This window comes from Ambystoma mexicanum, chromosome 6q, assembly GCF_040938575.1.
Source record: "Ambystoma mexicanum isolate Mex_15411 chromosome 6q, UKY_AmexF1_1, whole genome shotgun sequence".
Classification (NCBI taxonomy): Eukaryota; Metazoa; Chordata; class Amphibia; order Caudata; family Ambystomatidae; genus Ambystoma; species Ambystoma mexicanum.
Genome location: NC_090937.1, coordinates 1,025,077,240 through 1,025,097,067, shown reverse-complemented (window position 1 = coordinate 1,025,097,067; position 19,828 = coordinate 1,025,077,240).

Genomic DNA, 19,828 nt, shown 5'->3' with positions numbered 1-19,828 from the left:
CGGCCACTGAAACCAATGTTGATGACCAAATGATAAATGACGGCCCTACTCATGTTATTACTAATGATGGGGCTCCTCTCATGAAACCTGGTGATTATCTTGTGTCTTTTAAAAATGTATATGATAGGGAATTAACAGGTAAAAAAGGCAACTTAGAAAATATAGGTACGATATATACACTGAGTTAGGTTCAGATTCAGTAGAAGATGTACATCATCCCAAATTTTCAATCAGTTGGAATGCCGACATGAGATTGGTGCTAAAGAATAAAGTGAATGGGAGTTGCTATGTCTGTTCATTGATCCAACACACATCAGGGGAAACCTACATATTAATCTCACAGGAATGACCAATTATAGAGGCTCAATGCCTGGTTCTCTCTGACACTGTGTAGGCTACTGGTCTGCCATAATGCAAGCAAAACCCCAAAAGCTCCCAGAGCCTGCGGAGGCCGTACTGCAACTTGCAAGTAGTGAAATACAACAGATGGCAGGAATGTTTAATGAGTTGTGCAGCAGGAGGGTTACTGAGATTTGGAGATGAAATATTGACTGAACTGAATAAAGTATGTGCACAATTCTGGAATGAACATGTCCCAAAGCTAACATGGGTCGAAGCGATGCAATGGCCAGTATCAGTGCAGCAGCAAGAAACTCATGAACTATGCTTTTACAATGAAGCAACTGTTTTCGTAGGGGCCAATTTCAAATGCAACAAGACACTTTATCTCAGACCTCAAAAAAGGTACTGCTGCAGTAATGAACTACTATTGTGTGTGTGGGAAGATGGTGTTCTTGCACCTCTCACCATCCTTGTGATCCCTGAAAATCACATTGCTGTGGGGTCAAATCGTTTGCCTGCTCCAACCCCGGCCCTTACTTCAATGGGGCCCACAATAAACCATCACCATGCCCCATCTTCTGCATCTTGCCAGAGAAGGAAAAGAACAGCAAACTGCAGAAGAAGAAGATCTAATTATATGGCTCAAGACTCCTCCAAATTGATTACAAAAATACCCATTGAATATAGACTGTTTAGCAAAGGGGAACAAGCAGTCACAAATGCAAAGTGACTCCAAATCATCCAGTGCGAGGTTGTGCATCAGGCTAGCAATACAGAACAAGGCCTCAACGGCATAAAGGTGCCTTAAGACTGATGACTCTTCAGAATCGCTACATGCTCAATCTGCTCATGATAATGGAGGGAGGCGTTTGCAGAAAAATTGGCAATTTCTGTTGCAGATGCATGCCCCCAAAAAACACAGGTCATGGCTCCCTGATGCAAATAATAGGAGCACTACACTCCCTCAGTTCACACATGCAAACAGAAGTTGGCATACAGGAAACAGACTGGTTTGATTGTCTTTTTGCTTTTGCACCATCCTACATTGGGGCAATCATGAGAATGTTGGTCCCATCATTGTGGTCATACTGGTTATTTTTTGTACCTGCCAATTATGACTTTGATGTTGTGCCAAAACAGTACCAAGCAGTGCCAGAATGATGGTTTCAATTGAGGGATATATTGCACCTCACAGTACAAAAGACAATGCTGTCCAAACAGATGACCCAAATAAACCCTGCATGGTGAGAGTAGAGCAGCACCCTTACGGTACTATCACCACATCTCCACCATCTCCCGAGCATTACATGAAATGTTGGATTGACCTAGCAGGGTATGGGGGTTGTATATAAATGTCTTGCACCTCTGAAGAGTATGCACAGTCTGGCTAAAGTTTACGTAATGTATGTAGAACCTAGGTCTCACAGCATGGGGCTACCTTATTTAGAAGCTGCACATTTGGAAGATGAGCACCAGAGAGGACTGAGGAAGGGCGGGCCTATAGTTGGGACTTTAGTGGAGTTCATTAATGTAGAATTAACGAAAGGGGGGAGTGTTGGAAAGGGACATATTGTTCCCACAACCCCAAGCGCTTCATAATAAGGCAAAGGCCATTATCAGCAATGTAAGAGACTGGGGGATGCCCTTATTTGCGTTCACACAATTACATATTTGTGCATTTCATAGGTGTAATATGCATGCAGGAATAGCAGTCATCTTAGATATTATCAGCCATATTGTAGCACACAGCTTAATTGCAGAGTGGCACACAGCACCCCAGGCCATAAACAAGAGCACAGCAATAGGTTGTGTCCTAAACACTAATGAGAAAGCCCAGAGTTACACATATTCATTAAACTCTTCAGTGTCCTAAAATGTTGCCAATCTTCACGCCCTGGGAAGAATGTCCCGTACAAGGCCACGGGGGACGGTGGGTCTGTGAACAGTTCAATCCCATGAGAAGGAGGGCACATGCCTCTAACACCAACAAGCTTGAATTCTAAATTATAGACGCCAAATGCTTTGGCTTTAGGATCCCTGAATTCCAGTGAATCAGATAACCCTTGACCCTAAAACCTGCTGGACACCCGATCGATCGAAAGATCAGAAAGCAGGACCCTTCTGACTTCACTCCTAGGTCACATGATTTGTGCTGTGAGGTGCAGGGTAGGATGAAATTATAGCCTAGAATGAGGGTGCGAAACCTTGGAGGAATGCCAGCCTGTCTGGGAGCGAGTAAAGCATGTGTGAGTTAGTGTTACCTTGGCTTTTTCCCCTGGGCCACTGTCTGCTTTGTTCCAGGTGCCTTGGTACATAGAGATAGATGTGTTTTCTCAGTTCATATTACAATGGTTACACAATCATAGACTGACCAGTGACGGCTGCAACATCACCCATGTGGACGAAGATAGATGATGAGGCAGAGACGATGACCTGGTGTCTTCTATGGATCAGGTGACCTATTTGTAGGATCTCTCCAACCAGCAGCATGAGTTTCTACTGTATGTAATGATGTCACCAGTGACAATGTTTACTGTTATAAAGTTGCCAGAACGTTCCGTGACAGCAGAGTTCTTTGTTGACGCTTTTCCCTTTTCTATGGGAATAAAAACTTATTATCCTTGCAAAAGGTGTACTGGGCCTTTTTCCCTAGTGGGTTGTATTTTTCCTTGTGTATGCATCCGATGGGCTTTCTTACAGAACAAACAGAGTCAGCTTAGACCCTAAAAGTTCAGCACCACAATAATGAATAGGGGTCTTAAAACTAAATTAGGCTACTAATAGGGAGCCAGTGTAGCTGACACAGTAGGTATTTAGAATGTGAAAGTCTAGGGGATCCAAGAGCCAGCTGGGCAGCCCTGTTTTGTTGAATATGCAACCTGCTTAACAAGGCCTCTGGTTGTTCAGGATATATACCGTTGCAATAATCAACGGAACCCATCATAAAAGAAGTAACCACTTTGGTCTTAGAATCAGGAGGTAGTAATGGTAAAACATTTCTAAGGATTTTCAGCTTCACAACAAAATTTGGGCTTCTCTAGAGCCACTGGTCAGACGTTTGATTCCCAAACGGTTTGATGCATAAACTGGCTTGGGGCAAAGCCCTAAAGTGTTTGGCCAGTAGTCTGTAGTCTACACCGACCCCAAGGAAGGGGACCTCCGTTTTATCGCTGTAACTTTTGATCCAGTTTGTGGCCATCCAGTTTCCAATAGATGAGGGGCAATACTTCAGCCATGACAGAAGTTCTGAGGATGGGGCATTTAGGCAAAAAAGGATCTGCGTGTCATCTGTATAGGAATACAAGTGCACCCCATGGTCTGAAATTAAATTGTCCGGCAGACTGAGGTATACATTTAATAAGAGGGAGACAATATAGAGCCCTGAGGGACCCTGCATGGTACTGCTCGAGGTAATGATTTAAAAGGAGGAAGAGATACAGTCTGACATTGGTCAGCCAAAAAAAGAGGCAAGCCAATGAAGTGACAGGCCTTTCACCTCGGCTCTCTTATAGCTCTGAAGCAGAATCTCATGGTCGATGACGTCAAAAGCTGCGTAGAGGTCAAGGAGAATCAGAGTTGCCACCTCTCTGTGGTCTTTAAGCAATGCAATATTGTCGCTAATTGAGACCATAACAAATTCAGTGCCCATGCACGGCCGAAAGCAGAATGAAATGTGTGCAAAAGACGGGTTGATTCCAGAAATTCAGAAAATTGAGGGATGACAATTGCCTTCATCAATTTCATGAGAGCAGGGAGATACGTTGATCATTCTTCACCACTGAGGGATCAAGATGAGCCTTCTTCATTAGTGGTCTAATGGCTGCATGTTTTAAAGGCATTGGAATCATCCCTGGTGAAAATGCATGGGGTGAAGCTTCCTTAAACTAAGTAATAGACTTATCCTATCTGAGGTAGATTAAATAACATCAAGGGGACTTTGATCAATGGGGGGAGCAGATCTGTGGACAATAGGAACGCTGACACTATGCTGTCAGTCACTATTTTAAACTGAAAAGCACTGTTCGGACTTTCATCAGACGTTGGTGTTAGACAGCCGGGCCTCTGGAATGTAGATCAGTCCCAATTATTTTTTCTCGAATACTACTGATTTTATCCATAAAAACGGAGGTGATGCTGTCACAATGGGCTTGCGTATACAACGCCTCTGCTAGAGACCGTACTGGAGCTGAGAATTCTTTAGCAACTTGAAAAGGTTCCCTAGCAGAATAAGAAGCTGTCAAATTTCGATTGGCAAAGTAGTGAGATTTGGCCTGTTTTATAAGCAGCCTAATATTTTGTTGGGGCATGTAAGTCAATCTGTTTGGTGCAAGTCGATGTGCCATCTACATTCAGCCAGACAGTAGCCTTGTTTTAGAGAATTAAGTGCTGCTGCGAACCAGGAGGGAAGAAGGCTTAGAGCAACTAAGAGTATATTTTAATGGGGCCAGGATGTCAGCAGTGACAGTCATGGCATCAGCTAATGCAGTGCAGGGATCTTTGTTATTGTCCACCATTTCTTCCTGTGTCAAAGGAATCAGCATATTAGCAATGGAGGTCGGGGTATTGCCTGCCCAGTGGCGGTGGGTCTGAATGGATTTATTACAATTGTGTTGTCTATTCATCAAAACCTTTTCTGTATATTATTGAAATTTGGTGTGTATTGTTGAATTACTTCTCTTGACTGGTTATTAGGTTTGTAACCAGAGGCCTGAAAGGTTTTCCCTGAAGATCATTGGGATTATTAGGCCACAGATTAAGATGCCTTGAAGAACCAATTTGGGATGTTTCAAAGCTAAATCTGCCACCAGCTGTGCAAAACCAGTAAGAAAAAGACTTGAGGTGTAAGATGTTGTATGATCGACTATAGGAAAATGAATAGAAACACGCAGGAAAGGGTTGAAGTCTAACCAATAATAATTAACAGGGCCTTTTATGGGTCAAGGGAAGTGAGGAATAGTTCAGCATGGAGCGGAAAAGTAAAGCAAGCCCACCCCTTACCTTAGGGGCAGGTCTATCCAGCTGTAGGATGTTATATTGGGAAGGCAGAATTTGCATAATATCTCGATCTGAAGAGGGGGAAAACCAAGTTTATGTAATGCAAAAAAAAAAAAATCAGGTGCCAAGTCTTCCAAAAGTGAGAAAATATTCTCACAATGGGCTCCAGCAGATCTGACATTAGCCAGTATCCCTTTCAGCAGATTTGGGCGACTCTCAACAGATCCCTGTAGATCTCTGGGGAGAGACACCTTGAATCTCTGTGGCCAGCAACTGCTCAGAGGAGCCAAAATAGTCAACTTATTGTGAGAAACATATTGCAGAGAGACAGGTGTAGGTGCCAAAATATTTTGACAATGTGTTAGGGCCCATAACCAGTTTAGGTCCCGGATGGGCACAGACGGTCTTGCCTTTAGCACACCTTCAACGCGCTGGAGGCATGACTGCTGAGCCTGTCCATTGCACGGGCAGTCCCTCCAGCACATTTGTGCTGTTAGGGATCTAATTACTGTGACGCATACTGGTGCACTGGCTCAGACAGAAATAGTAGGAAGACTCGCCTAGTGCGATGCTGGCCTTTCAGTAACTTAAAAGGACCCCATTTCAAAAAGGTGAATAAAACCTGGCAATCTCCCACAGTAAAAACAATATTCTACCAATCAGTTATTTTCAATTTTGAAAACAGTCCACGAATATGCTAAATTCAAAGCAATTCACTGCAAGCGATTCAAGCCTTCCCGTTATAGGATGTTATTCAGTTTAGACACCCTTATTTAGGCCAAAACTGTTACAAGTCTATCATGCAACATGTATAACTTTCTTCTGTCAAGAATGCATACAGTTCCACACCAATGTTACTTTTTAGAACATAGTTTAGAGGGAGTAACTTAAATTGTTCGCTATGTAGAGGGCTAAATCTTCTCAAGGATAAGTATGGGTACAGTAAATTATTTTAGAAGTGCCCAGGAGCAATCAGGGAAAGCACAACCCAACAGGTAGTATTTACTATGTACTCTTCTAATCACACACAGAGTGACTTCAGTCAAGCAAGTAAGAGCACTTATTTGAATTAATAAAGCAATATTACAGTTTAAGAAAAGCAGAAGCTATTCAAGGTCAGTAAGTAACCTATTATACTTTTCAGAGGGGCTACCGGCAACTCAAAGACAAGTAAGAACTTTGTGAAACTATTTTAGAAAAACACTAGAGCAGTGCAGGGAAAGCACAACCCAGTGTTTTAAGTTTTAGATTGAGACAGTGTATTTCAAGGTAAGTAAGGGAACTCATATACTTTTAAGAGGGGCTACAAGCAACTAAATGACAAGCATTAACTCCAAGACTGTTTTATGAATGCACTCAGCAGATCAGGGAAAGCAAAACCCAATAACATACATTTAGAAGAACACACAGCTTATTAAGGTGGGTCAATCCTATTGGAAGGCTTTTACACTCATTCACTGTAGCAATGATAAAACACTGGCAACTCTATTACTTTTTAGAAATATGAACCACAATTCAAAGCTGGTAAAATAACGTCTTATACTTTTTAAAGGGGTAACAAGCAACTTAAAGGTAAGTATTAACTTGTATACATTTTGTAACCTATTCTATTTCAGAGATACAGTTACAATACTAACTCATTAAAACGTACATACTTTTACACTTGTTATTATTTTAAAACAGAAACCTTATTGTTTACAACCAATACATGGGGCCTCATTACGAGAATGGAGGTAGCCATGGAGCTATTCCCATTAGCCATGGAGCTACCCCATTCCCATTTGAGCCCCCATAGGGCTCAATGGGAATGGGGAGGGAGGTAATAGCGGTCAGATTAAATCTGGCCCGTTAATGCCTCCCTCTTCCCCTCGCAGGACCCAGAAAGCACGCCTGGTTTTCCCAGGCGTGCGATCCGGGTCCCGCGATGGGAAGCTCGTAATCGGCGCTCCCGGAATGAAGGGCGCCGGTCCTGTACCTGCCCCCTTCATTACGGCGGCGCCAGCCATATAATGAGGCCCATAGTCTATTGTATGATTTTTCTCAGGGGCAGAAGAGGCAGCCTCGTGGTCTAGAGGCCAGCTGTAGGCAGATCATGATAGGTTCAGTTGCAGGAAAGTCAGAGTTCCTGAAGATATCTCTTCACAGAAGTAAGTATTAGCTTCAGAGTTAGTTGAACGTGTTCAGGGACTTCACAGAAATCACTCTGTATGTGTGCCCGCATTAGGCCAGGGAAAAGGGTATGGGAAAACTCCCAACCACATGAATCACCGACTCAACCTCACACGAATCACCCAAGACTTAAAGTACTAGCTAAACCAACACAGTACATTAGGAGAAAAGTATAGCTTCTTGGTGGATGCCTTCATGATGCAGCAGCAAAGGATCCAGTCTTTGGGTTCTTGGTCTACTAACCAGCCATTAGAAATGGCTTTCAGCCATGGCCAGTTGCCACAGCCTTTGCCATGGCAAAGGCCAACGCCAAAGCCTAAATTGATATTTTGTTAATCAACCTTTTATTAACAAATGTATAAATTATGTTTTGTCTGATGCCGTCAGGGATGTCATCATTGTGGTCATAGGCTGTACAACGGGTGGCATGAAATTCAGGAAGCTTTAGAGGAATTTCATGGGTTTTGTTGCGTTAAGGTCTCACCTTAATGTCCCTGCAACTAAAGTTATTACCATGAATATATATATGCACAATACATGCACACCATCTGCAAAAAAACAAAATGTAAAAACTATACGAATACCAATTGCGGTGGATCGAACAGAGAATATGCAGAAAAGTGCAGCACTCTGGGTGAGTATACAGGGGTGAAAGGCAATTTCAATTACCACAATTTACTTTTACAGGAATATGTCTTAAGGGAAAAGGTGAACAAGTGACCTAACTAGTCTATAGGGCCCAGAAATGGGGCAGTTACCGGATAACAGTAATTTCTTGTCATATTGACTACGGTGAACCAGGTTTTCGGTGCTGTTTGTGCAGTTTGAGGTTGTTCAAGTGCCGTGCTTAGTTTATTCTAGCCAGGCAGTGGTGTCAAACAGACGTCAAACGGGAGCTTGTTGTAGTTCGAAGATGATGCTTGGAGAAGAGCAGATTGTGAGGGCCAACTCGGTCGCTTTGATGCTCAATTATAAGAGACTAATAACTGGATTTTCTGGTCTATGGGAAGGGTTTGATGAAGCACTCGAGCTGCAGATCATGAGTGCTAGCAGGGTTTGTTCGACAGTCGAGTAGATGGTGAAGACACTGGTGACTGGGTGCTCAGGTCTGGTTCGAGCAGCTTGATGCAGAGTTTGAGGCTCCATCTGGATTGGTTTCCTGGCATGGACAATTGGCACTGCAGAAGCTGGCAAGACGAGCAGTGTTTTGAAGGTGGCAGATAGAACAACACGCTTGTGACTTGGCCAAGGCCATGACTTTTTCAGCTAGTGCAGTGTTGCTACAAAAAGATTGAATGTGCAGTTCAAGTTTGAAGAGCTTGGTGAGTTTCAAAATTAGTTCAGGAGGGTCCTGCTGCTCGGGATGTGATGCACCTATACTCGACTGAAGTTCAACTAGTTTGATACAGTAATACACGGGGCTCTTAGCTGCCTAGCCTCTCATGATGCTGTGAGTCCTATTCTGGGGTCTCAGGGACAAGTGCAATCAGTGTTCCTAGGCTCCCATTAAGGGAGGTTGTTGCACTCTTTAGTGTTCCTTCACCACAATGAGGACCTGCACAGCAGTGTGAATGGCATAATTATATTGTCCTTGCTGCTAGCGTGTGTTAGTGGGTTCGCTTTCTTGTTCCATTTTGCTATTTCTTGACACTGATAACACTGTGGGACTACATCTCCAGGTAGCCTAGCACTGCTTTTTGCATTTAATCAAGGCTGCAAGCCTGTCTCTGCTGGTAATTAAAGCACATCTACGCCTAGATTAGACACTTTGATTTTTTTAATCCTGATATGTTGCGCACTGCACTTTGCTTTGTTTTATTGAAATGACTGATGCTAAGAACTTACTAGGTTTCTGGGTTTCTCCTAGCTGCTAGCTTGTGCTAGTGGGATTTGTGATGAATCAACAATGATTCCTCCAGAAAGTCTGGCCTGGAAACCTTCTCATGTGGCCAGGGAAAGGCAGGTGTATTCTGATACTGGCCCTGTGGGTGGTGTTCTGCGGGAGGGTCACATGGGGGGGCAAGTCAGGAGGAATGAAAACCCCCCTTGTTTATCTTTCTCTAAAACCCCAATCTTCTAATGACTTATTGCCAAATCGAACATGTGAGAAAAACAAATTTTGTCATTCAAGAGTGGTGAATTAATTAATGTAAATGATGCACACCTATGGGAGACTGGGAGGCTTAAAAGGCCCTCTCAGGTGCAGGCATCAGAAGGAGAGCAGAGTGAGCAAGAAGAGCTGTGCAGACCGTGTATGCAGCCGAGGTAAGGACTGGAGGAGAGAGAAGACACAAGGACCATTGTGAAGCCAAAGACAGAGGCTGGTCCGAAAAGGGTATATGCCTCCAGTTGTCCCAATTGCAGATGTTGTGCAGCGGGAAGTGTGCAGGTGGGATGATTGCCCTTTAAAGACTTGTTGCACAGAGGCTGGATGGCGTGAAGCAAAGAAGAGGGAAGCTTTCCCTCTTGAGAGCCTGTCTCCAGTGGCTGGTGTATAACAGAGAGCCTCAGGGGCAAAGCAAGCTCTGGTAATGAATGGCTTGGACAAAGGTGGACCAGGAGAAGCTGTTCACTGGGTCGTTTTGAGCCACTTCAGCAGAAGACTTGCGAAGGCTGAGAGGATCAGAAGCCTGCCGATAACAAGGTCAATACACAAGTGAAAAGTGACTCTTAAGACTGCTCGCATGTTCTGGGCAGGCACTTTCACTCGCGTATGAGTGGAAAAGTTGTCAGCAGTAATTTTGAATTCTAAACTATCAGAAAGCAGTGAAACCCGTATTTGTTAAAGGCAAATGACTGTAAAGCTAAGCATGTGAGTTCATGCAGAATTCAACAACCCAATGTGGCAACATTGTTAAAAGCCAATGCATGCAACCATCATCCAAGCCAATTGAAACTAAAAAACAAATCAATTCCAGTCCAACAGATATTGCCAAAGGTAGAAGGAGAGCGATGGAGGCTTGAGGGTTGAGAATCTTATTATTCATCTGTTAAGAAACATAACACCAGCTTATCTGAACACACATTTCCAATGCCAAGAAAGAAGCAGAATAAGACTCTATCCCTATCACTATTCGGTAACTTGTGCAATGGGGAAACAAGAGTAGCAAAAGGCTACCCTTCTGGTAAAGGTTCTTCAGAAGGAGAGGAGCCTAATTAGCAGACAAGTGTTAAAGAGAAACATTGTCAATCTTGGTTTCCCTGAAGAATTGCTAAAAAGGTTACAGAGAAAACAGAAAGGCACCAGAGTATTCCAACTACAAGGACCTCTTGGGGATAGAACGATTCCCACATGGCCCATTGGATAAAATTCAGTGTACCATCTCACAAGTCCCTAAAGTTGTCAAAACTACCTACCAACAAAACACAAAGCAGGCCCCTCTTTTCACAACTTTGATTCTGGCTCCCGAAAGCGTTAATAACCAATAGGAAGAAATAAAAATGCACCAGACCCTTGATTGGACCTCAACCTGAAACCTTCATTACACAACCTATTTCATCAAAACAGGTGTTGACTTTGGGGTCTTGGAATACACGGGGCTTCCACCACCTGACAAAGGAAGGTGGGTTAAACCTGGGACTTTTTGACATGCTGTGTATACAGGAATCCTGGATGACGGCGAAACCGGCGATGGATGGCTATGATATAGCCTTTGTTCCAGTGAAAAAAGGGGCTTAGGGGCTCCTGTTCTCAAGTATAATTACTGTAATTCTCTCAGGTAGCGGTCTGCACCTCCAGAAAACGTTGACTACAAACCTGTACTTACTTGTTGCACTACTGCGTTGGGATCAATTTACAAGTGCAAATGCGTTGACCTCATTAACCCTGTTGAAACTCCAAATGTCAAACCAAGTTGAGTGCAACCCGCAACGAAATCACCTTAAACTAACCATCAGATCTCTAAAGACTATACCAACAAACTATTCAAAGGGGTCAGAGGCCTTACACCTAAACGACGCTCCAGTAGTGCTGGACTATCAGCCACTCTTGATTCCATACGAATCCAAAGTGAAAAAAGTCAAAACATATTCGAATCCTCGTAACCACGCCTATTGTAGGACTTTGATAGTGAAACGTCGAGAAATGAGGAAACTAAAGCGCTTGGCCTTGAAACATCCGTCACCAGCTTACCTAGAACGGCTATGTACAGCAGGAAAGTCCTACAAAACCTGGGTAAAAAATCATTGCTTAAACCTCTATCAACAGGACGCCGAAGAAATGTTGAGATACGTGAGTGGCCATAACCCTCGAGAATTTTGGCCTTTCCTCAGAGCCACCGATCCGGGGGTGGAGGCCACCCCTATAAATACTATTGGCGAGGAGACCTGGATGAAGTTCTTTCAAACCCTATTTCAGCAAACTTCACCATCCACAATTATAGAAGAAAAAATGAAAGTGGAAAAATGGGCCGACCTGCGTAAAAAAGAGGACATAATAGACGTTATATGCAGATTGAAACCATCCAGAGGCCCGGGCGCGGATGTCATTACCAACAGCGACCTCAAGCAGTATCCAGAATAATGGGCAACGTTTATCAGCGCTATCTTCAAAAGATGTTCTGAATCAAAATCTATTCCATCCTCCTGGACTTCATCCATCGTGGTCCCGATAATCAAAAAGGGATGCAAAGAGGAGCCAAGTAACTACTGTCCCATGGCGTTACTTGACGTGAGCGGCAAGGTCTTCGGAGCCCTTCTCCTAAAACGTTTCCAGACATGGGCAAAGAACACCCCTGTGCAGACCCCTTTCAAACGGGGTTTACCAAGAACATTGGGACAACGGCGAATATCATGTTCATGAGCGCATTGAAGAGCAAGATCATTGAAGGGGCTCCTCAAGTTTTTGTAGCCTTCATTGACCTGCTCAAGCGTTTGACCAGGGCAATAGAGAGATTCTATGGAAGAAACTAAGTGTCTGGAAATGCCCTTTGGACATCCTTCATCCCATTTGAGTCCTCCATTGAAACACCAGACTGCGAGTGATATTAAACCAAGCGAGCTGGTTATCTGATGAAATACCGGTTGCAAGAGGAGTTAAGCAGTGGGGGTCATTACGACCCTGGCGTTAAGGGTTTAATGGCGCCGTAAAAGGTATCGGTGCCGTTAAACCCTTAACGCCTGATTACCAGGTCCCTTTGCGGGACCCGACCTTAACGGCGGGTTTTACCAGCCATTAAAGTAGGGTGCCGCAAAGGGACCTCGGTGCTAATTACGGTACCGCAATTTGCGGTACCGTACTTAGCGCCTTCCCCGGTCCCATTGAGCCCTATGGGGCGAAAATGGGAATGGGGAAGGGCCATGGTGAAATGGGGAAATACCGCCACGCCAACCTTGGAATGGGGCGGTATTTCCCCATTCCACCATGGCGGACTCGTTACAACACCGGCACCAACCATGGTGCTAATAGCGCCATGGTTTAGCGCCGGGGTTGTAATGAGAGCCAGTTTCTTTAAAATGTATAGACCGCCTTTTGACATGCTGCATTTTGAAACTTAGTTTATCTCTAGTCTCCTTCCAATGATTAAACCTTTGTCCAATATTTTATTGCTGAGCGGTTTTAATTATTGGTTTAATGATGGCAAAGATCTTGCTGCTGATTCGCTTAATCAAGCTCTTATTGATTTTGCCTTCAGCAACATGTTATGGCCTCCACTCATAGGAAAGTTCGCATACTGGATTGGATGTGTACCTATGAAATTACGATAGATGATCTTATGGTCTGTTTGTGTCCTGTTAATATCACTCTCACCAAGTGTAATCTGGCAAAGGTACAAACAATTATCTTTCTCCACTGCTGCATACATTGTCTGAGGTGCTTGTGTCATTGACATCTGCTCAATACAGTGTTGACTATTATCAGCACTCATTGATCATAGCCATGGATGAGATTGCTCTTTTAATAAATCATTGGATCTGTTTCAATTCCAATAAACATTTTTAGTTTATGACTGATTTACATAACATTAAGATCTGAGAAAAATTAATGTCACAAAAACTGGCTTAGATCTCTTTCTTCTAAAGACAAGGAAGTTTACCTCTATGTTGCAAAACAATTTAAGGGGGCCTTATTTAATGCCTAAAGGCAACAATGTTATTTGCATGTCAGTGCTGCTAAAGCTGATTCTAAAAAACTGTTTAAAGTTCTCAGAGAATTTGAGTCCACTCATGTGAGACCACAAGATTTCATCAGAAAGGATGAATCGTGGTGTACTGCCATACAGGATGAATTCATGTGTACAGTTCAAACTCTAAAGCAATCTATTGCAAAAAAAAAAAATGCTACTTTCTCAACACTGCCGAGTCGCTGGAATAACCCTGCAGCTGTCTTTCCATTCATTAATTTCTCTAAAGTCATGGAACAGGAGGTCACTGCTATTATCAACTCCCTTAAGCCCACTGTGTTCAAAGGAGATCCTTGCCCAGCTGTCATTATGAAGGAGTGTGTACCCTATGTGATTTCTTTGATCACCAAGTTTATCAATGTGTTACGCTCACCTGCACCCCACAGGGGTGTCGATCGGACCCGGACAGCTGCGGTCTCTGTCAACGTGATGTGTAGTGCAGAGATGACTGTCTGGACTGGCCCGCCTAGTCTTGTCTGCTGGACCCGAAGAAGTATTTTCCTGCAAGTGGAGACAGGGATTAGCCACCTGTGGGTTTTAGTGATGGCCTCCCAACTGTTCTCGCTCTCCCCCACTAATCACCTCCGATATCCCCCTAGTAACCTCACCTTGTGTTTGTAAAAGATGAGCTGTCCATCCTGCGTGTCTTGCAGGGGCGCATAGATACCAGTTACTTCACTGGTTTGAAGGCGTTGGGAGAGTTCCGATAAGCATTGACTCTGAAGTCCCAGTCGGGATTGGTAAGTATCAAGTTCAAAGAGTTCAATGTGCCCGATGTTCACTCTTGTCCCCTTCCTTCCTTAAGTTGCAACTGAGTTCGTGAGAAGAAGGTCTCGTAGCTGCTGCTGGCGTTCAGGTAAGAGTCTGTGTTACCCAACGCTGTCCGGTACCTATTGCATGCGTTAACGTGTTGTTTTTCTCCCTCTTTACAGATGCGGCATATGAAGATATGGAGAATAATAACGCCGGTGGTAAATCAGGTAAGTCTATGGTGGTAAGAGGTATTTGTTGATTCCCTTGGCTCATCTTGTTATTCTTGTGCCCCTAGGTGCCGGAGTACGGCGAAGAAATGATGGAGACAGTGCCGGATCGAAAGATGCTGTGAGAACTGGTGAGCATGGCGCCGTGCTGGAGCTGGCGAAGCGACGTGTGCAGGACTGATGTACTTTCCAGGTCGGGAGATGAAATGGATCCGGAATCAGGTGAGTGATTTGAAATAAGTTTGTTTACTAACCTTGTTCTTTTCTTCCTCTTCATTCTAGGAGCTCCGGATTCGAGGCGGGCGTGGCAGAAGACTGGATGCTGGCTGCAGTCATGCGGGCGTAGCAGAAGACTGGATGCTGGCTGCAGGCACGGTGAGAGTCACGCTGCTGGATGCAGAATAACACGAAGCATGTGCTGCTGTTCGGGCGTGGTTTAAATAGCCTCCAAAGTAGTCCCAGGAAAGAAGTTCCCCACAACCACACCGGAGTAAAAAATAGTCCCTGTAGTAAAATAGTCCCATCCAGGCCTCACGTTGGCTTGGATTTATTTGCAGCATGGTCTGCATGAGGTAAGTAATGTCTATGAGCCTGGCGCCTATGGTGCCAGGACTGATTTTTATTATGAGCCTGCTGCCTACGGCGCCAGGACTGAACCCAGACAGCCCCTAGCTGGGGTGCTGGGGTTTTTGTAAATGCCTGGATCCCTGCTCCCGGGGCTGATGGGCTTGATCCGGATCATCATCACTATTGAATCCAGGTACATGATTGTCCGCCAGCTACACTGATATGTTATGTTACTTGGCATTTATATAGCACCTTATGTATCATTGGTATGATCTTAAAGCGCTGATAGGTTGAACGCCCTCGGGAACCACAGTTCAGTCAGTAGAGAGAGAGAGTGTGGTATGGTGCGTAGGAGCACCGGATATGTGTGCAGCTGGTGTGGTTGTTGCATGAAAGCTGCTTCTTAGTGGTAGGTGTGGTGCTGAGATAATCAGTTGGATGTGTTCAGTCTGGAGGGTGGACAGCCAGACTGAGTTCTGGCTGCGTTAGGCCTGAAGAGACGCTTAAGCTAGCCGGAATGTGCTCTGCTAGCTGTGTTTTATTAGGATGATATGGAGTTTGTGGGGTCATGTTAATTATGAGAACAGCTAGACCCAATGTGTCATAGTACAGCTGTGTTCTAGTTGAATGATGGTGTATAGAGGAGAGTAAGCGTAGTGGTTTGATATGGTGATTATCAGTAAAGCACCTGTGATCCAGCACGAGAGCAGGACGGGGGCGTACATTTAGGCACAATTTCTAAGTTCATCAATACCACAGTTACGCCATTAGGCACTTGTTCTAGATTCAACTTTAGCACAGTGACACTATTGGGCACACTTTCTGGAGTCAACTTTATCACAGTGACTATACTACAGAGACGCTATTAGGCACATTTTCTAAATTCAACTATACCACAGTGATTCTATTAGGCACATTTTTTAGATTCAACTTTAGCACAGTGAAGCTGTTAGACAGACTTTCTAGATTCAACTATAACACAGTTACGCTATTAGGCAGACTTTCTAAGTTCAAACTTTGGCACAGTGACGCTATTACTCACATTTTTAGATTCAACTTTAGCACAGTGACGCTATTAGACTTTCTAGATTCAACTATACCACAGTTATGCTATTAGGCATACTTTCTAAATTCAACTTTAGCACAGTGACGCTATTAGGCACACTTTCTAGATTCGGCTTTAGCACATTGACGCTATTAGGCACATTTTCAAAATTCAACTTTAGCACACTGATGTTATTTGGCACACTTTCTAGGTTCAACTTTAACACAGACACACTATTAGGGACATTCAGTGATGTTGGGAATGCCTTCTAAATTGAACTTTATGGGACATGCTGCCATTTACAATTCTGACTAAGTGTGGGACATGCTATCATTCACAGTTCTGGGGTAAGGTTATGTTAATGTTAAAGGACATGGAAAAATTCCAGACACAAACAAAGGACTACACCCCACAGACTGCACCCTTTGGATGCAGCCCAGCACAGAAAAATGGGCTCAGAAGCTAAAACAAACACTAGGTAGACACCAGATTAGCACACAGTGCTCATCAAAAAATATAAATACATAAATGATTAAGTAAATAAATAAATAAATAAATAATAAAATTAGAAGAAAAAGAATAATAATGATTTGAAAAAAAAACACTCACACCACTCCATAAGAGTGCATAAAGCAGGCCAACAACTGATTACAATCATTGTGAAACTACTCACTCACAATCAACCAGCCCCTAAAGTTGCTTCCAAACTGGTTTGCCTGCCATATCCTTCCACATGGCTGATACACTAAAGAATCCTGACCATCACGTGATGTGCACTCATCCGACCCAGATATGGCAAAAGTAAGACTGGTGAGGCCAACTCTGCTTTGATAAGACAAAGGGCCTTCTCATTAGACAAGACACTGCGGTGCACACAAGCTGCACCCAACCTTGTACTAAATTTACTGCCATCAACTCTGCTCCTGCTATCCCAATTCACAGAATGTTCCAGACAAGGCTCCCCCCATATCTCCTTCAAGCCTCACGTGCCCTTCATGATATGATAAGGGCACCACTCTTGAGTCTGAATTTCACGCCTTTATATCCTTTGGTTATGCATCTACTTGTAGTTCAAATGGGATGACGACTCCCTGCGTGCTGGCAGTAGTGCTCTTAAATTTCACCTGGCCTATAGACACCACAAAACCTGGTGCCCTATTCTCATGAATGTGTCCATCAAAGTTTGCAGCCCTACCTGCCCTCCCCTATCATTCCATTCCCAGCACTTTCTGGCTCTGCAGCCGGATACAATTAGTGTTTATTTGTGCAACGTGGCTGCCTCTGACCTCAACTTCTTTCTTGGAGGACGGAAAAGGGATTCATCTTGAGCCTGAGCTAAACAGAGCCGCTGCTCTGCATCAGGGCCTTCATTCTGTTCATTGTGTACTAGGTCTTAAAATTCAATATGACAGCACACCTGCCATGCCGACACACTGACCTCGCTCTTACCACATTACCTTTCTGACTCAATTTTCCACCCAATTCAGCTCTCCCTTCGCATCTTACTGAAAAACATAACTGTGTGCTACTTATAAATACTGGGTCTATAACAATTCCCAAACTATACCCTCTGTAACCACAGCATTAATATATTTGTTGCTCATTATGTGTTGCATCATATAGCAACATGTGTCAAAACGAACAAGTGATATGTGCACCTTTTGCCCCACAAAACTCAACCTGCCTGCGCTGTGGCACTTACTAGTAGGTTTTTTCAGCCTGAACCTTTTTGTATGGCTCGGACTCTGTAAGTGCATCCCAACATTCCCCCTTTATTTAATACTCCATTAACTAACCCAACTGCTTCCCTTTTTCTATAGTCATTGCCCTACACACATGGCTAAAATCCCTCTACCTCGGGCATATTCTTCCGGAGTGCACGTCAAAAAACAACAACCCCCATCTCTTGCAAAGTCAACCCAGTATTCCACATAATTCTCAGTGTCAGGTGGAGGGGAGGTCAACGACCCGGCAGTCTGAAAAATTGTTCTTCTCTCACTATTCTTGGCTTTACAATAGCATCCTATTTGTCAATCTGGGTATACACTTGTTTTGTGAGAGGAGGAGGTCAATCCATTGTTATTGACACCATCATAGTTGCACTCTTCAACAGGGTCTTTGCACGTCATGTCAACATCATCTGGCACGAGCAAAAAATCAGAAGCAGAAAAACACTATAGGAACCAGTAACTTTAATGCTATTTACAACCACAACAGGGCCAACAAGAACATAGAATTCAATCAATCACTAGCATTTACCACTGTTTCTTTCTCCATTGCAATTCTCAATTTGGGAAAGGTCCATATTGCATAGGTCAAGGACCCATTATCTGTGTCATTTGGTGGTGGAACATGCAACAAGAAAAGCCAATTTTCTTGCACATATCCTCCTCTATAGCCATGGGAAAATCCAGAATGTACCTGTTCTGGAGGGTCATTGGTTTTATGGCCAGTAATTCAATCTTAATAGAATTGAGACAACTGGTGTGTCTGGTTCGCTAACTGAAGCATCTCATACCTGTTATCTGCAGACACTTGGCATTTGCTGCAATCCTGATACATGGCAGCAGGAGGGAGGCAAAGAAGGTTCCTGTTCTGGTGACCAAACAAAACTGGTCTGGGATCACCTTCAATTTATCAGATGAGTCTTGCGACAAGTAATTGGGTCTTTTCTGGTGACAAAGCCTTGGTGAGTGGATGGCATGTTTGTGGGACAGAGGCTTAGTTTCTCCTGGGGACGGCACATTTATGACTGTCATATGTGGTTCAGGAACTACCAGAACTAGTGAACAGACGCCCCTCCATGATAGCAGGAGGTGGAGGTATGCATATGTTCCACACACCTAGTACACTTTCATTAATGTTTCTGTGCCTTTTGTCAGATCAGGGATGAATAGAGCCATGTTGCAATGAATGTGCGTTCCTAAAGGTATAGGTATAAGCAAATGGAATAATCCACTTGTAGCTGCACTTGTGCTGCCTTCACACTTAACTCGATCCATGTCAGCTTTGGCACATCATTTCCCCATGCCCTGTCACAGTTCTGATTGATGTGTGCCATTACGTCCTCCGAGAACCCCAGTAAGCCACCCACTTCATAGCTCACTACACTGCCAACCATCTATTGTCGCAAAACAACACACCTTACATTTTCAACAATGGTCATGTTTTACAACAGGCTTGCTCTTTTTTCTTGGCACACTCTTCATCATCTCTGTCCATTATGACTGCTTGGAACCTGTGCCCTTGGAAAAGACGTTGTACTCTGCACTGGGCCAGGTGTATTAAACATTGGGCTATAAGAGGTATCCTTCTCGGGGTGGTGCACATCTGCCACGTTTTCCAGAATTATGCCTTTGTACAGATTGTCTTCTACCTCTGTCTCAGTTTACATCCCGGTTTGTGTCATCCCCAAATCTATATCTGTGTCATTCTCATACCCCCCTTTTACGTGTCATCACCATATAAAATAACCACAAAGAAACAGTACAACAAAACAAAAAGAATATAGCATATACAACATAGCATATATATTACACAACGCTTGCAATCTTGAACCTACATTGGGTAGACAAAACTGAAAATCATGAAGAAAAATCAACACTTTT